Source organism: Sceloporus occidentalis, unplaced genomic scaffold, assembly GCF_023333645.1.
Source record: "Sceloporus occidentalis isolate IW3139 unplaced genomic scaffold, rSceOcc1.0.p SCAF_1, whole genome shotgun sequence".
Taxonomy (NCBI): domain Eukaryota; kingdom Metazoa; phylum Chordata; class Lepidosauria; order Squamata; family Phrynosomatidae; genus Sceloporus; species Sceloporus occidentalis.
Genome location: NW_028316981.1, coordinates 179,041,653 through 179,060,277, shown reverse-complemented (window position 1 = coordinate 179,060,277; position 18,625 = coordinate 179,041,653).

Here is an 18,625-nt window from a genome sequence, read left to right as displayed (position 1 = left end):
TCCACCCTCCGGGGGTGGGGCCATGTGCCAGGGTGGAGCTTCCACCCTCCAGGGGCGGAGCCACATGCCAGGGGTGGAGCTTCCACCCTCCCAGGCCCTTCCCTTCGGCTCTTCCCTTTGGCCGAAAGGGCTCCAAGGGGCCCTTTCGGCCAAAGGGAAGGGCTTGGGCAGGCCGCCTCCTGGGCTCTTCCACAGCCCTTGCAGCCCCAGACTTCTCTCTCCGGAGGGAGGCCTTGGGCTGCATGGGCCGAGAAGGAGCCCGCAGAAGTGGCCTGCCGCCTCCTGGGCTCCTCCACGGCCCTTGCAGCCCCAGACTTCTCTCTCCGGAGGGAGGCCTTGGGCTGCATGGGCCGAGAAGGAGCCCGCAGAAGCGGCCTGCCGCCTCCTGGGCTCCTCCACGGCCCTTGCAGCCCCAGGCCTCTCTCTCTGGAGGGATGCATGGGCCAAGAAGGAACCCGCGGAAATGGCCTGCCAACTCCTGGGCTCCTCCACGGCCCTTGCAGCCCCAGGCCTCTCTCCGGAGGGAGGCCTGGGGCTGCATGGCCTCCTACAGGCCTGCTGCGGCCCCTGGAGCCCTCCTGGAGGGCTCCGGCGACCGCAGCTGGCCTCCTACAGGCCCGCTGCATGGCCGCTCGCACAAGAGGCCAAAGGCTCTGCGTGAGAGGTCCTGCCGCCGCTTGCCCTGCACTGGCGGCAATTGGCGGCAGGACCAGGCTGGGGCCGGTCCCAAGGCTTCAGCGGGCCGGATCCGGCCCATGGGCCAGGGGTTGCTGGCCCCTGGCCTACAAGGTGTCAGTTTACATTGAAATCCATAAACTTCTAGGCAACTTCAACAGGAAAGAAGAAACCCTTAAAGTAAACAAAGTTTGGCGACCAGTCCTGAAAACACCAATATCAAAACCCAGCAAATGCAAATAAAAACCACTCAGAGTGAGGGGGATTCCTAGCAGATAACGGATCATTAGGTAAATGTAGGTCTTGCCATTCGGCAACAGAACACTACACAGATTAGCATGCAAATCACCTCCTCTCAACCAACAGTATATATACTCCACTCTCTTCCATGCCAGCATTCTCTGAAGATGTCAGCCACAGATACTGGCAAAATGTCAGGAATAAACTCTTCTAGAACACGGCCTCATAGCCCAAAACACAAAAAACTAACAATTTATTTATACATTAAATAAATAAATAAGGAGCATTTCAATAAATAAATAAGGAGTAATTCAATTTAAAAATACCTCCTGTGTCAATTGGACCATGAGATTCCACCTCAACTTTAGGAAGATCTTCCTGACAGTAATTGCTGTTCAACAGTGGAACACTTCCTCTGAGTGTGTTGGACTCTCCTTCCTTGGAGGTCTTTAAACAGAGTCTGGATGGCCATCTGTCGGCAATGCTTTGATTGAGAGTTCGTGCATGGCAGAATGAGGTTGGACTGGATGATCCTTGAAGTCTCTTCCAACTCTATGATTGATCCCAATCACTTGTCATTATCTTGCTGGCCACAAGGAGGAGCCAAACATCCAGGAGGACATCATGATCAAAGGCTACACAGGTAAGAGCCACAGGGCTTATCTCTACTGAGCTCATGGCAACACTGTTTTGATTACTGTCCAAAGTAAACATAGGCCTCAGACTATCAAGTCCAGAGTTTATCACAATTCAGTATCTCAATTTCATAATCTAGATCCGGGATTCTCTTCCCCACCCCACCTTTTTGAGGAATTACAGCAGAGCATGTGCAAAGCCACCTTTCTAAAGCCACTGGCTATCTGCAGCCAAACTCTGAACATTGGGGATTGAAGAGGTTCTGTAATTTCCAAGCAGGTGTATGAGTCCTGGCGACCCCCCTTTCAGAAATAAACTACCAATAACAGGAAGATGGGATGAGAGGATCACCAAACATAAAAGAGCACGGGCCTCTCTTACTTCTGGGACTGTATGGATGCTATAATTAAACAAATAGGCAAAGTATTGTAACAGAAAGTTCAGGCAAGAACCTTCCAGAGCTGAGATTTCTATCAACAGTTGGGATGGCATTTCTTAAGATCATTGGTTTCCTCTACCTAAAAATCCCCCAGTTTAGTTCAAAAGGAAATAATCAGAATTTGCTATTTGATACTGCTGCAAATGACTGGGTTACATTCTGTGCCCATGTTTATCACCACAGCTAACAGGTACAGGAGAGTAGCTTGGGGTGTGGCGGATGAGGGTATTGCCCCTTTAAATAAGGATTCTGATCCCTGAAATGACAATTTCTTTCAGTCCCTCAAATTTCTAGCATTGCAGTAACTTAAAGCTTCAGGGGCTCTTCAGAGCAGCCATTAAGGCTGGCCTGAGGACAGAGTCGGGGTGTCATGTCCACATGATGCACACCACAACTCTGCCCCCAGGGTGCCCCTGATGCTGCGTGCAGCTCTACATGGCGCGCAGCTATATGGCATTCCTCCAGCACTGCATCCACTGCAGTGTCAAAGGAGCGCTGTATAGTGTGATTTGTCCAAGCTTACCCAGTGGGTTTCCATGGCCAAGTGAGAATCCAACTCTGATCTCCAGAGACGTAGTGCAGCTTTCAAACCACTACATCACACTGTAGTGGCCTAACCACTACACCATTTCAATAGGGGTCTAAAACAATGTTACAAAGCCAGCATGGTGTAGTGGTTTGAGTGTTGGACTACAACTCTGGGGACCAGGGTCTAAATCCCTGCTCAGTCATGTAAACTGACTGGGGGACTTCGGACAAGTCACATTCTCTCAGCCTCAGAGGATAGCAATGGCACACTCCCTCCATAGAAATTTGCCAAGAAAACTGTGATAGATTCATCATAGGGTACCCATATGTTGGAAATGACTTGAAGGCACACAACAACCACCACAACAACACAGTGTTGTTGTTGTTTTTAAACAAAGATGAAATAATCATGATTTTGTTTGGATAAAGCAAAGCTGTGCATTCATAAATGCATAGTAAGTTGTAACCCTAGCCATTTTTTTTCACTACTGAGCTGGGAATAGACCCCTGCTGTTCTAGTTCTGCCCCATTGTTTAGCATCTCTGGTCTTGCCAGAGCTGTGGCTGTAACTCGCATGTTCATCTCTCTTTCCTTGCTTTAAAAACAGTCATCAACACTTCCACCATGCCTGGAGGTGTGGTCACAGTGGTCCATAAGAATCCAAGGTGGCTCCAAAAGACTAAGGAAAGGCTATCTACCACTTCAGGGCATGGTCCTCTCTCTTGGATGGCACTCACGACAGAAGCTCTTGCAGCTGTGGGGACTTATTTTTTTACCCCTTGTGCATGGCCTTCTCTTTCAACAACAAGGCCTCCTGAGGTGGCCTTGCTTTCTCAAGATTGCAATACTGCCTTCTAGCCATTTCTGTTGGTGGTCCTCTCACTGGCTGAAAGTCAAAGGGTTGGGCAGCATTTATAAGTGGAACAATGTGACTGTCAGCGGGCAAGGAATTAATTTTAATGGATAGGGAGTGATGATGTTCTCTCTCTCTTCTCTCCTGCTGCAACAGGCCTCATGACAAGCATGAGACCCAGGACAATTTAATGCTCCCTTTTACTGGTGGATTCAGCAACACTATCAAACCACAACTCTTGGGATTCCCCGGGAACTAGGACTCCCAAGATCATCCAGGTGAGTCAGACTGAAGAGATTGCTATATGTGGCTTTTAAACTGTGATTAGAACTGGGGAAAAAGTGGTTTTGGAGAACGAATCACATGATGACGCCTCCGACCCATAGCAGCTGCATCCCCCAAGTGGGGTAGGTCGTCCCTTTTTATTGAAGAGGAAAACCCATCAATGAGCTTGCAATTGCATTAGTTGCCAGGTACAAAATGTCACTGCCAGGGCAGCTGCAATATTGGCAGTCGTGTGGGTCCAAAACACACTGCAGAAATAATCCAGTTTGAGACTGCTTTAGTTGTCCTGGTTTAATGCTAGGGAATCCTGGGAACTGTAGTTTATTGTGGCGCCAGAGCTCTGCCAGAGAAAGCTAAATGTCTCACAAAACTACAGTTCTCAGAATTCCCTCGCTTTGAGCCAGGGTAATTAAAGCGATCTCAAACTGGATGATTTCTGCAGTGTGTTTTGGACCCCAGTCTCAGTGTCTCTTCCTCTCTCACTGTCCTCCCTCCCCTCACTATTTCTAAGCAAGTTTATTCCCTTTATTTTGTTTTTTCAAATCTATTTCTATTCTTGGTTTTTTTTTAAACTTTATTCACAGTAGTAGAATTCTAGAACTGCACAAAAAAGTGAAAATTAAAATCAATGATTAAGAAAAACCTTGAAAGGCATACTGGGTAGCATAAGGCAAGGAGGAGGGGTTAAGGGGGAGTCAGGAAGAGACCGTGATGGTGGCAGCAGTCCCTCACACAATTGCAAAGACATGTCGTAATGTCTATTACAATACAAGGAGAGGCGGGATACAAATAAATATTGTTGTTGTTGTTGTTGTTGTTGTTTAAACATGGACAATTCTGTTTTCATTGACAAGTGTGACTGCAGTGAGATAGGGGCTCATGCAGTGAGGCCCCGATTCTCCTGGGGCTGGAATATTTTTCTTACTATTTGCTCTTAGAGTGGACTCTCCTGTCCAAAGCAGGAGTGAGGATCATGTAGTTTTCCTGATGTTGCTGTGCTTTAAATCCTAGAAGCCTGACTCAGGACAGCCAGGGATGAGAGTTGTGCTCCCACAAACATCTGGAGGGTGAAAACTGGAAATGGTTCCTGTGCTTTTAAAAGCTGTGTTGAGACGAGGGAAATTTAGCAAGTTTTTTCTTATTACCTAGTTGCATGACAAGCAATGCCAGCTGAAACTCTTTTTTCTACGCACAATCATTAAAATCACAGGAGTCATTTCCAGTTTTTACCCTGGCAATGACAGGAGGGCCCCTTTATTCCCAAAGAGAATTACTGCATAATCCTCCACCTATCCGCCCAAAAGGATATAAACGTATGTTACAATTTCAAGCTAAAAGACCCTGTTACAAGAGTGAGAATGGCTTTTTCCCCTGAGACAATGGAGAACCTGCTGATTACCTGCAGAAATCTGGGCTGATAAGGAGGGCTCCCCCAAACCACCCAGTGGCCTTGCTGCCTAGAGGGTTGTGGGTTGTTGTTGTTGTTGTGCACTTTGGAGTCAATTCTGATTTATGATGACCCTAAGGCCATATCATTGAGTTTTTTCGGCAAGTTTTGTGCAGATGAGGTTTGCCACTGCGTTCCCCTGAGGCTGAGAGACTGTGACTTGCCCAGGATCACCCAGTGGGTTTCATGGCCAAGTGGAGAATCGAACCCTGGTCTCCAGAGTCATAGTCCAATGCTCAAACCACTATGCCATGCCAGGGAACAGCTCCCTAGTTGCCCCTCTATAACAAACACCTGGAAAGTCTTGGTTATTGCCTTAGTTGTTTCTGTAGGTCTCTGAACTGAATTCACACCTTCGAGGATAGTAACTGGAATAGGGGAGTGAGGTCCAGGATTTGGTCCATTGGTGGCTTTCTAGAATGGAAAAGCTTAGAAAATTTACTTTTTGGGACTACAACTCCCAGATCCTGCTCACTAGGAATTCTGGAAATTTAATTCCAACCAAGTAACTGTTTTGAATTCTGTATGGGATTGCATTCGATGGAAAAGGAATGAAAATCTGTTTGGACCTTTGGTTGGTTTGTTAGAGGATGAAGAGGCCTGAGAGGAAGAGTCTACCAAGCCTGGCTTGATTCTGGCCTGGATCCCTGTTTCTTTTCACTGTGGAAAGCAGGCCCTATCAAGATCCCACACCAGAGATGGAGGTATATTTTTTTCCAGGTTTCTCCCTTGAAATTTCCACATCATAAACACCCCTGTGATCCCCCCCCCCCCCTTTCTTAGTTTCTCTAATCCTGTTCAGGACATCCCTATGCCAATATCCTACGGGTTTACTCTCAACAGAGCTGCCATTTAGGGGTTGTTTAGTAGTGGCTTCCATGTCAGTGGGGTGGTGAATCCAGGTTTTGATCTGAACACTGAGGAACTTTCCAAGGTGCTGAACCTGTTGTGGGGGAGGCTTTGGCACCTTCTTTAAAACTGAAACTGAGACCAGGAGTGGATTTGCCATCCCACTGGCATAGGAGACACCAGCACCTGCTACATTTGGGCGATTATTTCACAGACACTTCTGTGGCACTTGTTATAATGAGAGAGAAATTTCCACTTTGGATACTCCTCAGGTCCACTGCATCCTTAGCACTGAATCTGGGGAAAAATCAAAGAACAAGACACTTAGCACTGAGTCTGGGAATAATCAAAGAACAAGACAGATCTTCTGCTTTAGATGTTGGCTGAATCCAGAGAGCTTGACAAGCTGCTTTTAAAAATTCTTTCTTTCTTTCTTGTATTTATTTATATCCTGATTTCCCCCCCACAAAGTTGGAATTCAAAGTGGTTTACAATTAAAAAAAAATGCAACTAAAAACATACAAAAGTGTACATGAAAATAGAATTAACCTGATACAGTATTAAAACTGATTACCCATTAAAAGAATAAAATTCATTTAAAAATATAAAAGCACTTAAGAACAATACAATTAAAATACTACAAAATCCCCAGCCCATTCTTTAAAGACTTTCTGTTTGCCAATACTTACTATTACTGATTCCTGGCCCACAGAATGTAGTCTGCTACCACTGCAGCTGCTGGGTTTTTTTTTTAATTAAGTAATTTTTGCATTTAAGTGCTTTATAAAGTAGTTATTTATTTGAAAAATCAGTGTGTTACAAGTTCCTGGCCTTTGGAACACAAGCATAGTGAAGGAGCCAGGCAACATCTCCTATAATTATAAAAGTGACTAAATGTGAATCAATGTTTTGACTAAAATTTCTAGACTTATACGTGTGTGTCTGTGTGTATAAACAGAGAGTATATATGAGAGAGTCAGGCCATCCCATACGTGGGCTTCCCTTATGCAGCTTTCAGCTTATGCTGAAGCCGCAGTACAATTAAATGAATGGTGTGTGCGCTGCACCGCACCACATGCACGCACCCCATTGTTTTCAATGAGGCATGAGCATACGCTGTTTTCCTGTTATGCAGGGGGTCCAGAACAGATCCCTGGCGTAAGGGGAGAGTTGACTACACACACACACACACACACACACACACACACACACACACACCGTGGACTTTTTATTTCTGCTAGGCCAGGCCTAGCCTTAAACATCAGGAATCTAAGGGAGTTAGAGTAGTTTGGTTTCTGGGCAAACTCCTGTCTTTTTCCTTTTTGAAATTTGCCACCTGCTGCTGCTTTTAGACACATCTGGAAGGTGGAAACTGAGAGACTGGGTTTGCGCCTCCTGCCACACTCACTCTTTAAGAGCGCACGTGTCCCGGGGAGCATGTAGGAGAACTTGTCCGCCTTCCCTGGGCCTGCGTTGTTCCTCCAAGCACCTACGTTGGAGCCCACAGCCTGCCAGGAGGAAAGAGCAGCCCAAAAGAGCAGCAGGAGGGAGTTCTCCTGCTGTGTCTTGTTTCCTCCAATGGCTTTCCAAACACATGTAGATGCTTGTGATCTGCCTGGAATCCTAGATATGCACTGAGCGGTTGGAATACTTTCACTGGAGACTTTCCATTCCCACAGGAGTGAAGTGTGCAGGATTTGAGGGGGCTCAATATCCTGCTGAGGAGCAGAGCTGCTCAGATTGGGAGAACTATGATGAGGAAAGACAGTGAGAAAGTTGGCTGGGTCCATTTTGAGGAACAGTGAGATTGAAGAGCTACTATTGCACTTTGACATGCTAGAAGTGACAAGGGAGACTTCTTGGGGGGCTTCAGGGGCCAGTTGTGGCCTGCACTTTGCTTGCCCCTGATATAAGGGAAGTCTTGTCAGAAGAAATGAATGTATACATCAGTGGTGTGTGATGTCCATACTTTCTTTCCTACCCACAAGCCATGTGGTTCACCTCTTCCCACATTCCCAGCATTGCTAGCAGTTTTTTGTTGGGTTTTTGAGTTATGATGGCCATGTTCTAGAAGAGTTTATTCCTGATGTTTCCTGACCCTACCCAGGGTCACACAGTGTGTGTGTGTGTATATGTGTGTGTGTGTGTGTGTGTGTGTGTGTGTGTGTGTGTATATATATATATATATATATATATATATCCAGCTCTCTTCTATGCCAACATTCTCTGAAGATGCCAGACACAGATGTTGGTGAAACGTCAGGAATAAACTCTTCTAGAACATGGCCACAGAGCCCGAAAAACCCACAAAAAGCTATGGATGCCGGCCATGAAAGCCTTCGACTTCACATTGCTAGGAATGCCTAATGAGGGCTTCAGCCAGATTCTCTGCAAACTGATGTAACTTGATTGATCTGAGTTAACTTTAGTCAAGAGCAGCTTTCTTGAACCCAGTACTTTCCAGATGCTTGGGAGTATGACTCCCGTCATCATTTTCAATACAATTCATGCTGGCTGCAGATTAATTGGGTCCATAATTGGTTGGAAAATGATGCTCAAAGTAGCTGTGAGAAGGTCTCAAGTGGAGTACCTCAGGGTTCTGTCCTGGGGCTGACACCCTTCAATATTTTTATCAGTGATTTATCAGCTTTGTAGGTGATACAAAATGGGAAGCAGGGGTATCTAACACACTGGAAGATAGAATCAGGACTCAAAAGTATCTTGGCAAACTAGAGACAAATGCAAAATTCTACATGCAGGCAACAAAAACCAAATGCATAGGTTTATTTGGCTCAGCAGTACTGTACGTGTGAAAAGGACCTTGGGTTTGTTGTTGATGAGCCAGCAGTGTGATGCTGCCACAAAGAAGGCAAATGCCATCTTAGTCTGCATTAACTGAAGCACAGTTTCCAAGTTGAGGAAAGTAATAGCCTCCCTACATTCTGTGCTAGTCAGGCCATATCTGGAGTACAGAGTTCAGTTCTCTACATCTCATTTTAAGAAGGTTATAGACAAGTTGGAGCTAGTTCACAGGAAGGCAATGCAGATGAGAAGAGGTATGGAGAACAAAGCATATATGAGAGGTTGAAGGAGCTGGGCTTGTTCAGCTTGATGAAAAGAAGAATGAAGTGTGTGTGATATGATCACACTCTTTAAGTATCTAAAGGACTGCCACAAAAAAGGAGGATTGGGGCTTGTTCTCTGTCTGCCTTAGAGAAACAACTAGACATAGTGGATTTAAACTACAGGAGAGTGCATTTGGATTGAATAAGAGAAGGAACTTCTTGACAGTGAAAGAAGTTTAGCAGTGGAGCCAATTCCCTTGTGAGGTGGTGAGGTCTTCTTCTCTGTTGTTGTAGTAAGCTTTCAAGTCATTTCCAACTTATAGTGAAGCTAAGGCAAACCTATTATAGGGTTATGTCAGCAAGTTTCTTCAGAGGCGGTTTGCCATTGCCACTTTGAGGCTGAGACAATGTGACTTACCCAAGGTCACCCAGTGGATTTCCATGGCCAAGTGGGTATTTGTGTATTTGTCCAACACCAATGCCACATTGGCTCTCCTTATGAATATTTTTAGTCTTTTTATAGGTGTGTGGTGTTGTTTGCCTTCAAGTCATGTCTGGCTTATGATGAACCTAAGACAACTCTATTACAGATGTTTCTTAGCAAGTTTCTTAAAAGATTCTTTACCATTGCCATTCTCTGAGGCTGAGAAAGTGTGACTTGCCCAAGATCACCCGAGGGTTTTCACGGCCAAACAGGGATTTGAATCCTGGTTTTCAGAGTCATAGTCCAACACTCAAACCACTACACCATGGCGGCTTCTTCTGTCTTCAAAAAGAGGCTGGACAGCTACCTGTTGGGTCCACTGTAGTGGAGATCCATAGGACCCCTTCAGACTCTTTGATTCTGTGATGGAAGGTGTAGTCCGGAAAGTTGGGCGAGTCCAAGCTTGAACATGCTCAGGTTGAGGAACACAACACAGGTAGCAGGCTACATTTAGATCTCAGGGAGTTGTGGGTCATTAGAGGTTTGTAGTATCTTCTGATCAGGCCTGAGATGCCCAATATATCTTCTTTTACAAATGCAGAAGGTTTTTAATGATGCCTTTGTGCAAATAGGTGGACTTATTAACAGCAGAAAGGGTGGATTTGCATTTCTTTTCTTTTTAACTTTTGCATCACTTTTTTTTTAGGCCTAGCACTATTGTATATATTATGATAGGTATGTTTTTAGGCTTTTACATTCACTGGCAAGTGGGAAAAAAGGCTATGATTCACTTTAAGGCAGTATTCTCTTTACAGCAGTCATCTGGAACCTCACTTACTGTATTTAGCGTGGTTATGCCTGTATGGTAAATATGGATTAAACAGGGATTAAATATATTATACTAACTGATCTGGAATAAATAGTCTTCTACAGCACTAATCAGTTTGTCAGTGCAGAGGAAAAGCAACCTAAGCTTGCCTGGAAACCTTGATCCACGATGTGGGAGTGTCCTGCAGTTTCTCAGGGCAAGAAAATACACTCTGCACATTCTCAGAGGCATTTCAACATTATTTTTCAACTTTGTTCCAATGATTCCTAAGACTATCCTTCTTCTCTATGTGTGTTGCATGCCTTCAAGTTGTTTTCAATTTATGACGACCCTATCATGAGGTTTTCTTGGCAAGATGTGTTCAAAGGTTTGCTGTTGCCTTCCCCCGACCCTGACTTGTCCAAGGTTACCCAGTGGGTTTCATGGCCAAGCAGGGAATTGAACCCTGGTCTCCAGAGTTGTGGTCCGGCACTCAAACCACTGTGCCACGCTGGCTCTCATGTATAATATTTAAACACCATTTGGGATCAAAAGTACATGGTTATAGTTGAAGGTTTTATGAAGCCAAATGAGTGTAGTTTCTTCAGGCACTGAAAGGGATGAGATTTCCAACAGGTCTCAGAAAATCTACCCTTTTTTGGAAGGCAACATCCAGAACCCCCCAGCCTTTATGGCCACTGAGAGCAAAATATCTCTCCAAGGGCCTGAACAGACAGGCCAAAATAAAGCTGCTTTGGGTCACTTTGGAGGTATGCTATTTAAATGATGCATGCATCCTAAGAGTCCGGAAGCCACGCCAAAGTCATGCTCCAGTCCTAAGGATTGGAGCACAGCTTTGGCACAGCTTCTGGCCTCTTAAGATGCATGTGTCATTTAAACAGCATACCTCCAAAGTGACCCAAAGCAGCTTTATTTTGTCCTATCTGTTCAGGCCCCAAGTTCTGATTCCCACTCCTCCTACATTGGACATATACACTTGCCAATGTTCTCATCAGAATGTCAAGGCAGGCATGGCCTTGTTACCTGCAGGGCTCAACTGTGCAAGGCAAACTTGATCAGCGAAGGGCCAGATGCTCTGGGTTTGTCAACTGCATCCTGGGAGGCCTGGCATTTCGAGTGTGGAAATTGCTCCGTGTGCAGCAGGAGCAACGGAGAGGAGGAAGTGGGAGTGGAGTGCCCGCAGGGCAGGGACAGGCCTGTGGTTGGCTGATTTGATATCTCTCTCCTCTCCTCCTTGGGAAAGGCCCCATGGGCAGCAGCTGCAAAGGGAAGGGAACCTTGGTTTGCCAAATATTAACTGCCGCGCAGTCAGGGCTTAGTTGAAATAAGGATTTATGAAGAGAGATCTTGTAGCACCTTTGAGACTAACTGAAAGAAAGATGTTGGCAGCATCAGCTTTTGTAGACTTGATTCTACTTCTTCAGATGCATTTGCAGACTTAAGTCCAGGGCTGATTTTGACATTAAAGAAAGATTAAAGTACATTTAAAGCATCCTGCAAATGAAGCGGAAATGGCGAGTAATTGCGTGAATGATTATCACACGCAATTGTGTAAATAAAGTGATATCGGAAATGCATTGTCGCTGAAATCCCGAAAGTAAAAAGATGCACATTAATGCTTCTTTGTAACCACTTTAATGGCAGGTTTTGTGCAACATCATGTAAAATTGTTCCACGTAATTACATGCTTTTTCCAGGATGTTCATGGGATAAACTCCCAATCTCCTTAGTGAGAAAGCTCATGCTGCTAACTTCTTTCTTTTGGTTAGTCTCAAAGGTACTACAAGATCTGTCTATGTGCTGATTCTTCAGACTAACATAGCTATATCTTTGAGTTCTACCATTAATGAGGTTGCACAGCAGCTGCTGCCTCAGCATCTAGCCTCTTGGGGCAAGTGCACCCAAGACTATGTACAGAATGCTTCTTACTCAGTTTCTGCAGATTAACTATACCTCTCCTCCACACATTTAGGATAAGGGATAAATGACCTCTATCTCCACTTGGATCATGTTATAGAGCAGATTAGTGCTCAGAAGTATCAAGTTGCCTGTGTAACAAATCACCTTTTTTAATCAAACGAAGAGGCAATGCAGTTATGTTTGAAACATAATGCATCAAGTACAAAATAATGCTAATGTGCTGATGTAATATGGAATGTTCCCTAGTGAGTTTTAAATGCTATTTTGAGGGTATTTATAAGCATTCTTACAACATTTTCCAGGTTTTAGACTGTACTGTCCTCAGTCTTTTTCTTTTTTAAGACACAAAAGAGCAAAAAAGTAAGAAGCAATACAACTACACTGGGACTTTGGTATTCACTGGAGTTTGGTTCTAGGACACACACATTCCCCCCATATTACCTCTACATTCATCTATATCATATAAATCATATTTACCTTTTACATATAGTTCAAATATTTATTCTAAAACAAAAGATTTACGTTGATTATAATTGTATATCAAACTTCCATACAATTTTTTCAGTGTTCACTTTCTTTAAAACAAACTAACTAACTAACTAACTAACTAACTAACTAACTATCAATGGCTCCCATTCTTTTTTCTGGTTTTCTGAAGATCTTTCCCTTAAAAGTGATGTACGCAGCACTTATCTGCCACCATACAATCTAACAGTTTACAAAGCCAGTCCCTGCTCCCTGGGCATTGTCTCTTTTTCCATTTGGCTCCATAGACCACTATAACATGATAAGGAGAATAAGAATTGATGAAATTATAATCTGGATATAAGCACAAGGATTCAAAAGCAGAAGAGAGAGTTATAAATTAGAATGAATTAACCTGTACTGGGCTCAGGAAGTTTAACTGTCGTCTTTGTTTTGATGTGCTTTGTCTTTGTTTTGATGTGTTTTGTATTTGTGTATGTGTTAATGTGTTTTTTAATGTTCATATTACAGAATAGATAAATAGAAATAAACAGTTTTAAAAAAAAACATACCAAAACAAATAAATAAAACAAACAATACTCCCACCTCCCATTAAAAGCTCGGTCTGCCACATCATATTATAAACCAAAAGCAGTGGCATCACTACGGTTGGTGTCAGCCAGTGTAGCAACTCATGGCATCATCCCCCCACTGACCTCTTCCCATTTCACACCATACAGAATCCTTAGTCATGGGTTTTTGTTTTTTTTTGCACTAATGCTACTTGGAACTTGTAATTCCCACATACCACTGAATGGGATGCTAATAGTTGTGACATAAACAACTAGCAAAATTAAAAATTATACCTTCAAAATACAATATCATATGCACAATCTAAACGTATTTTCATACACATAGTGAAGATTTGGTTTAAACTGTGATGTTTAAACTGTAAAAAATTCTGAGGTCTCTTCTTTCTTCTCCCACTGAGCTTCATCCCACTCCCATCATCTCTCAAAGCATTTTAAAGGGAAGCAGGTGAATGCCACAGCCCATTTCTGCCAAAAGGTAGGCGTTTGAGGAGCAGTGGTGTCACCCTCCCTTTATGGTGTGGTACGGTCCGCACCCCACAAATGACACCACTGACCAAAGCCTCCTTAAATTAAAGGTCTACTTACTTGCAGAAAGACAGCAGGGAGGTCTCCCGTGGGAACATGGGAACCCCTGCCCAGCACATTTGACCAGATGACAGCAACACAGCATGGGTAATATGAATAACTTTAAGTCTCTAGGAAATAGAATGCCCTCCAGAAGTAACCAAAAAGAAATACAGTTGGCCCTTGGCATCTGCTGGGATTCGGTTCCAGGATACCAAAATCCGTGGATGCTCAAGTCCCATTAAATACAATGGCCTAGTAAAATGCTGTCCCTTATATAAAAAGGCAAAATCAAAGTTTGCTTATTGGAATTAATATATTTTTAAAATATTTTCAAATCGTGGATGCTTGAATCTGTGGACAAAAAATCCGTGGATATGGAGGGCTCACTGTAAGAGGATATCATCTCCTCATCTCTTCTTTCTAACCTGGGCTCAGACATTGCTAGTCTGTTAAATTAAGGCTACTGGAGATAGCTTTCTGTGAATTGCGTTCATATTCTTATGTCTCTTCTTCCCCCAGTATTAGGCATATATATTATGATGACCCTTTCCATATAGCCAGTTATTTAGTGAACCTGTCTGTCTCTTTGCAAATACCGCCAAAAGGCAGCAAAATTTTTAAGGGAAGGAGAATAGAGTAAATGTGAGAGTTCTAGGTGTGACTGGTTTTCGGTGGCTCACTCTCTGCATTGCTAGAAGTCTGGGGACTGAAGGAAAAAATAATTTGAATAGGTAGATTTCTTATTGGGGGGGGGGCGGCCCTAATTTTTGCCCCCTTGTACCTACACTCCTGCTGTGGAACTAGATCCTATGTAGTTTTGCAAGGCATTGCAGTGCTCTGTCAGAGAAGTCTAAATACTACATAAAATTATACATCCCAGAGTTCCATAGGACGGAACCATAGCAGTTAAAGTGGTTTCAAAGTGCTATAACTGTGTAATGTGAAAGGGCCCCTCAAAAGTAAACCTTAATGAAGTAAAATAAAATAAATAGTTGATTCCTCTGCTTTTCTGAGTAAAAAGGTAATTGGCCCTGGATGGAGATGTTTCATTTGTGGGGTCCCAGTAGTCAGTGGAGAAGCTGCCAGGTTTCATTACAAAGGAGACAGTCATAAAACCGTGCTTTTTGCCAAATGGATTTTCCAGTGTGACAAAAGACACACTTTTATGATCATGGAAGTGCTACGATGTAATGCGGTGTGGCACAGAAAAAACAACACGATACTCTCCTGTTCTCTTTCAGATTTGTCTTCTCATGCGATAAGGCTCCTAGACTTTTACACTCCACCCACTAGTATCGGGTTTAGATGTCAGTGTAAAATATATGACTTCATTTATTTAAAATGTGGTAACTCCTGTCTTTGGGAGCACTCCTGCTCATTCTGCTACCTGCCTCCCCAACTTGTGTCCCAGAAGTCCTGCCTTCATGGCATCACTAACAGTTGATGGTCTCATAGGGTGGCAGCATGCCCTGTCCTCTCCTGGATAGCCGCCCCTTGCCAGTTGGCAGATGTGATAGACAGTCATTGAGACGTGAGCTATCAAACGTGGGATCAAAATGAAGTTGAGATGATGCTCTCCCAATCATTCTTTCAATCAGAATTCTTTATATGAGTCAAATGTTAAATCCCAAGTTAGGGCATGAAAAGGTCATAATTATGCATTTATGCATAACTTTCTGACATTTATGGTCACAATTATGCATTTATGAGCACCTTTATAACAATTATGGCTTCTAACATTCTTGAAAACATGTAGGGAACAATGCCTGCTGACACTGCACAAATCAGGAGGGTGGTGGAATGTGGCTCCTGCTTATTGGCAAAGATATTTTGTTGAACTACAACTCCCAGAATCCATGACCATTGTTCATAGTCGATGAGGTTCATGGATTTTTAGTCCCAACTCCACCTCTCTTCCCGCTGCAACATTTGCAGAAATATGATAGAGTTGGCCTTCTCATAGACCAACAACCCCTCCATGTAATTAGAAACACTTGATATCAGGTTTTGTGAGCCAGAGAAGCAGTGTCCTCCATTGGCTAGAGCCAGGGCCCACGGATCCCAGAGCGTTCCTGCCCTTCAGATCTCTTTGGCTTTCTTCATGGGTTACGTTCCTAATCCGTTGCCCTTTGGAATCCCAAGCTGCTTTAACAAACAGTTTATAATTAAACCTAATTAGTGAGGGGGCATAATTATATCCATTGTCAGGCACAAGCCTGTTTTAAGGCTGGGCAACCAGAGGAATATGGAAATTCAAGGGAAGGGTTTCTCTGAGGGCTGGCTTCAGCCGCCAAGCTGAGAAACAGGCCCTTATACAGACAAGGAGATTCTGGATGTGTGTATAAACATTCTGCAGAGAGCGTAAACAGCACAGAAACTGGCTGAACTTAAGCTCTGCAGCACAGGGGCTAAAGCAGCCAGGGCCAGTCCAATACCTTTTGCTGCCTGAGGTGAAGGGTATGCTCCTCCTCAAGAACTGTCAAACAACACTCTTCCCTGGCCCTGAGGACTGAAGACCAGTGTAGTCAATTGCAAGATGGGCAGTAGACCACAAGAAGCCCACCATTAACTCTCTGCCATCCCACTTTTCCAGCTGCTTTCAAAATCTCTTGGCTTCTCTCTCCTCCTCCCATTTTTTCCCTTACTCCTTAGTAATTTTTGCTATCCTGACCCCACTCTGATGTTGCTTGGCCACATGAGTCCCAGTGTTCAACTGGGAAATTTTAAATGGTAGAGTCAGCATGGCGTCGTGATTTGAGTGTTGGACTACGACTTTGGAGACTAGGGTTCAATTCCTAGCTTGGCCGTGAAACCCACTGAGTGACCTTGAGCAAGTAACACTTTCTCAGCCTCAGGGGAAGGCAATGGCAAACCTCCCCTGAACAAATCGTGCCAAGAAAGTCAACACACACATAGGGGGTAGCTTAGGTGGCATGCTTGGTTGACACCATGGCACAGAGATCTTTCCTCCAACACCTTGCTGATACTCCTAGAACCTGCTGCCTGTGGTGACTGCTTTACTCTGCCTGATAGTAAGGTTGCCCCTGACCATGTTGTTTTTGTTGTGTGACTTCAAGTCATTTCCAACTTATGGCAACCCTAAGGCAGCCCTATCATGGGGTTTTCTTGTTCTGAGGCTGAGAGCATGTGACTTGCCCAAGGTCACCCAGTGGGTTTCATGGATGAGCAGGGAATCGAACCCAGGTCTCCAGAGTTGTAGTCCAATACTCAAACCATTATGCCATGCTGGCTCTGATCATAGCTTTCCTGATATTCTGGTCCCTATTTATAGGATGTTAGAAACTGGAGCTATTCTAGCAGGTCGAACTTATGGAAAGGTCTGCAGAGCAGGTTTCCCCACGTGGTCTGTTGAGGAATGTGTAAGAGAAAATGTTGCAGGGCTCTTTGACACTATAAAGTGATAGCTCTTTGATTCCATTATAGCTGTCATGGCGGCATTCTATGGAATCCTGGGGTTTGCAATTTGGGGAGGGGCACTTATAATTCTCAGCCTAAGAGCTCCTCTGATGCCGTTGAACAAACTACACTCCCTGCACAGGATTTCATAAGATATTGCAATGGTAGTTAAAGTGGAACTAAAGTGGGAAGGAAAAGTGACACATGATGAAATGGTGGAAAAACTTGGGAAGGTTACAAAGAGAAGACAATAATGTTGAGGGACTCCTCATAATATCCTGTGAATGAGTGAGGTCAATTGCACAATAAAATGGCAAAATAAAAACAGCTCTTAAAGCAGGGATAAGAATTTCATGAACTTCCAGATGTTACTCAACTGGGACTCCCAGCAGCCCTAGCTAAGCTAATCAATGGTAAGAGATGCTTAGAGGTGCAGTACAACAACATCTGGAAGGCCTACTATTTTTACCCTCCTTCTGGAGCAATCACTTATTCAGAAGACACACTACATGTATTCTGCTTTTTCTTACAAAGTAATAGGTATTTTGTGAAAAGGCAGAAGATGGGGACAAAGGTTAGGAAATCATAGAAGGATTACAAGTAGAAGACAATATTTTCTGGACCCCCTACCAGTCTGCCTCTCCTAATTTTTTGTGAATGAGGCTGGGTGACTGCACAATAAAAATCTCATCCAGTAGTACCTTCAACGTATTTAATGAATAAATTAATTAAGTAATTAATATCCTGTCTTTCTCCCATCATGAGATTCAAGGAGGTATACAGCATCTAAAAACACAGTATAATTTTAAAAGTTCTTAATGCAAAAGTTAAAACACAAACTAATTTGGACATGCTCCAGCTTGTTAACACCCTTCTTGAATTGTGGTACTGGACATAGTATTTCAGGTGAGGTCTTACCAAAGCAGAATAGTGTAGTACTGTTACATCCCTTAAGACACTACACTCCTATTGATGTAGCCTAGTATCATATTGGCTTTTTTAGCTGCTGCATCACACTATTGACTCATGTTCAGCTTGTGGTTGAACTAATGTTTTTAACACAAGTTAAAAACATTAAAACAGAATGAAATAAAAAAACACTACACCCCTACATTAAAGGCTTTGACTGTTCCACCATACTAAAAAAAGAATGTTTCCTTAAATAAAAAGATCTTTACTGCTAGCGGAAAGGCCACAGCCTTTGTATAACAGTCCTTTGATTTCAGACATTGATGTCTGAGTATCTTGATACCTTTATGAATAGTGAGAAACAGCAGGATTGTTCCTGTAACTCTTAAGGTATTTGTTTAACCATGTGATGCTGGGTGGAGGACTTGTCTTGACTGTGTCAGATTAACTTATAAATTTGGCTCCTGAAAAAATAGGGAATAGT